Raw genomic sequence first — 4,593 nt, forward strand, 5'->3', positions numbered from 1 at the left:
GAGGGTGTGGTTTTGTTTATCGATATGTAATTTCATGGGCGTGTTTATCAAACATGTCCTATACACCGCGGCTGGCCCACTCCAGTCCCCAATGGCTACCAACTGGTCAGGTTTTCCGAATCAGTCTTTGACTGCACCACCTGTGCTGAAGCAGGGATATCCTGAAAACCTGACTTGTCCTATACCAAGAAAGAATATGAACAAAAAAACCCAACAAGATTTGGTAATGGTCAACTGTAGTATACATCTGTCTTACTGGACTGTTTAATATAAACGTGTTGTGCTTCTAAATCTAGAGTGGGCTAGTACATTTCAGACTGCAGTGCTACAAACTATTGTAGCCTGATTACACGTAAAAAAAAACAATTCTTATTACGTCTGTAAATGTACAAAACCGTTTGTAACCTACCCCTTTGTTGCTCAATTACCTTTTAATAAACAATACTTTAAATGACATATATTGGATTATATTTTACACATGTACTGGTCACATCCTTGAAGTAATTATATTGCTGCATTTTGTTAAAAACCATGTTAATTTTTAGTGGGTCAAACAGAAATGGAAGGTAGTTAGCCCACCTAGATGACCAATTCTCATACCCCTACCCATATCCTATGCAGCTGTGATTATTTACATACCTTCTTCCCTGCCATTGTTTGACCAGCCGCGTTCTGTAAAGGATGCTGACAATGAACCGCATCTGATGTAGCTATGGAGTTCCAAGCAAGGTTTCTAAGAATACAATCCCAATTGTGAAATATGTTCCAACTGAAAATAAGCTTCAGTAGTTATAAAATAGGACTTGTTTATAAACTTTTTGCAAACATCCTCCATTGATATAAGATTAGACAACTAGTGACGTGTTAAACCTCACATTTCTTATGCAAACTCAGGAGAGAATCTTGTAATTGTAGATCTTCCATCACAAAAGGGAAGGTATGAATTAGGGGGAGGGGGGAGATGTAACCAAATCAAAATGTTTCACCAAGTAAAAGCTTCGGGCGGGCCTCATGGATACATTAGTGTGATCACTCACTTGCCAAAACTATACTTTGTGGGTTAGGCTGAGTTCCCGCTGGCGCTGAGCGCGCTCATGTTTGGAGAGCGCTCCAAGCATGAGTGCCGGGTGTCCTGGCATTTACGTGCGGGGGGGGGAGGCATTGAGCGCGCTGAAAAGTTATTATTTTTTTCTTTACATAAGCGTAGAGAGCGTGGGACTTATATAGAGATATGTACAGTATGTAAGTAACCGTGGCAAGTGCCGCCCGCTCAGCGCTAGCGGGGACTCAGCCTTAGGCACGTTCTATAGTGCCGTGCGCGCGCGGATTTTCAGTTGGCTGACATTAGTCAGCCTTTCTATAGAAGGGCCGCGCGCGCACGGCAGGGAGAGGGGAGCCGACGGACAGCGGCGAAGATGAAGAAATTCATCTTTTCGCGCCGCTACCTGCGCGTGTGTGTGTGTGTGTGTGTGTGTGTGTGTGTCCGGGGACGATCTCACAGGAACCCCCCATTCAAAATTCACACGATCGGTAAACTAAAGCTTTTATTTTCCAGCAAATAATTCGTATTGTGTTTGTTTTTGCTGACTCCTATGCCAGTGAAGGTATGAGTAGACACTGCTTCATAGTTGGACTACTGGTATGTACCATTTTATGGGATTACAAAAAGTTGAGTGGACTTTATTGATCACCCTCCACTTCCAGGAATCCCACACTTTTAGCTTTATTACACTAGAGGTAGGTTCAATGAAACGGCAGGGAGAGGGGAGCCGACGGACAGCGGCGAAGATGAAGAAATTCATCTTTTCGCGCCGCTACCTGCGCGTGTGTGTGTGTGTGTGTGTGTGTGTGTGTCCGGGGACGATCTCACAGGAACCCCCCATTCAAAATTCACACGATCGGTAAACTAAAGCTTTTATTTTCCAGCAAATAATTCGTATTGTGTTTGTTTTTGCTGACTCCTATGCCAGTGAAGGTATGAGTAGACACTGCTTCATAGTTGGACTACTGGTATGTACCATTTTATGGGATTACAAAAAGTTGAGTGGACTTTATTGATCACCCTCCACTTCCAGGAATCCCACACTTTTAGCTTTATTACACTAGAGGTAGGTTCAATGAAACCCTTTAATAATAAAAGGTGCAATGTTACGGTATTTTTTAAAGGATTGCACCTTTAACATGTTGAAAGGAAAAGCAAATGATGGTGAAGCTGTACCGGAGTTGCTTGTGGTATGTTTGTAGCTGCGGGACGCTTGGTCTCCTACATTTTGAAGGAAGCGATGGGTGCGGCACGTGAGGACTTGAGAAAGGGGTCGTTGGCCGAGGCTTTGAAGCGGTGAGCTGAGCAGACACGAGCCAGGACGCCTCGTTCTTATCGTAATTGAATATAGCTCAATGGCTTCTCTTGGCTCTGCTCCCGGGACACACACTGCCAGTGCCGGTGTGAAACTTCATGGGAATATAAGGGCGGCACACAGCACAGTCACACATTCACACACTGGACACCGTGCTAAAAATATCTTGTTTTTAAATAGTAATGCCAGCGTCTGTGCACAGACCAAAGGAATGCAAAGCCAAGGGACTAGCATCATCTGCAACCGGAAATTAAAGGGCCTTTTACATTCCTCTGCTTTGGATGGTAAATGTTATGCATTCGTGTGCCCCCCATGTTCCCTGCAGACCTGTGCAAGGTGTGTGTGCAACGGTATTCAAACGCTTCCCTGCAAGGCCCCACTGGCAATGGTGGGGTTAAGCGGCTGCCCCTGGCGCCAAGTGAATTTTTTCTTGTGCCTTAGGCTAAGGCCCCACTCCCTCAGTCAGCGCGCCCGCACTGCAGACAGGCGGGGCGCGGACAGACACAGACCGCGATATGCGGTCTGTAGGGAGTGGGAGGGAGGGGAGTGGGATCTGATTGTGGTGCCGTCCACTCCTCCACACACATAGATACACACACATATATACATATACACACACACACACACACACACATACATACACACACACATATACACACACACACACACATACATACACACACACACTTTAACCCGCAGCTCCTTCCCTGCTCCCCGCCCAAGGCGCCTCCCATCTAGCTCCTTCCCTCCCCTCCTCCCCATTGGCTGACTCGCGTACCATGTGACACGTCGCCGCACGGGAACACAATTCTCTTGTATCCCCTGCTGGCTGACGCGTCACAGTACGTAGTCAGTTGGCAGTGAGGAGGGACTGGGACCGGATCGTGAGGCTAAACAGCAATAGTGAATTGCGCTCACGCGGCCGCCCGCGCCACCGGGCGCAGCGGGTCCCAGCCCTTAGAGTTGATCTGTTCAATGAACGTGCTATCTTCCTCTGTGGGATCTAGTAAAGAGGAAGATATTCGTGTTACTGCAGAACTCCCTCTTAGAGAATAGGAGAAGCTTGTCGTAATGAACCTCGACCTTTTGTCCTACGGGACATACTGCACTTTATATACATCCCGCGTGGGTATATACACGCTTTGTCTTTTACCTTTGTACTTTATTATTATATTGTATTGTATGTCTTTATTTATATAGCGCCATTAATGTACATGACAATCAATATATTTGTGTTTATGTACACAGAGATATACCTTGAGCGGTATTGATCTATTTTTATATTTATACATTTGCAGTTGCATACTGTTATACCTTTGTGTGTATTTAAATGTTCTTTATATTTCACTTTTCTGTCAAATTTTCAAAATACTTAAACTATTAGATGGTTGTTGTGGGTTTATTCTTAGCTCTCGTTATATTTTTCTTTTCGTTTTTATTATTTATATATAACACCCAAGTCTTATAGACTTTATAGTCTTATAGTAATAACACTTGGCTCATAATTAGTAGTTTTCTGTTTAAAATATATATATATTTAGCTCCAAGCCTCACTGATTTCATTGATTAGTGGTTAAAATATTTGGGATTGTGCACATCTGGATACATCAGATCCTGTGAAAGAGAGAGTGCTTTATAGATTCTTTTTGGTATTGTCACTGAGATCACCCTTTAAATACATACAAGTGGTGCTTGTTTTTATCATTGATATGAGAATTCCCACTGATTTTCCTATATTAACCTTTGCTTTGCCACCCGTTGCCGGCATCTGCAAGATACGTATACTGTATTAAGCAGTTCCCATATTCACAAAACGGCTAAGCACCTACACTGATAGTGATCAGTGCCGCTGTCCTGATGAATGTTGACCAGAATAAACCTTGGAAAACTGGAGCTGCCAAGCAGTTGTATATGGATTTATCGCATGCGGCTGTTACAGTACCCAGTTATTCCTATGTCGCTAGGTTGTAAATATTTAACTTGCGTATGCCATAACATGTGTATGATCTGTTAGTTAACATCACCACCTTTTAAACCTTTTTTTTTCCCCTTCTGAAATAGAGATCAGCGTGAGAGGGAATCCCCTAAGCCTTGTGAAAGCCTGTGAGTCCTGCAGCATTAGGACAGGCTGGCCTTTTTTTAAAAAATGGGACTTGAAAATCCTTCTTGCATTTGAGTTATAAGCGGCAGCGGAAAGGTCAGACAGAAAGTTCAGTGTGTGCAGGGGAGACGACCT

Source organism: Ascaphus truei, chromosome 17, assembly GCF_040206685.1.
Source record: "Ascaphus truei isolate aAscTru1 chromosome 17, aAscTru1.hap1, whole genome shotgun sequence".
NCBI classification, from domain to species: Eukaryota; Metazoa; Chordata; class Amphibia; order Anura; family Ascaphidae; genus Ascaphus; species Ascaphus truei.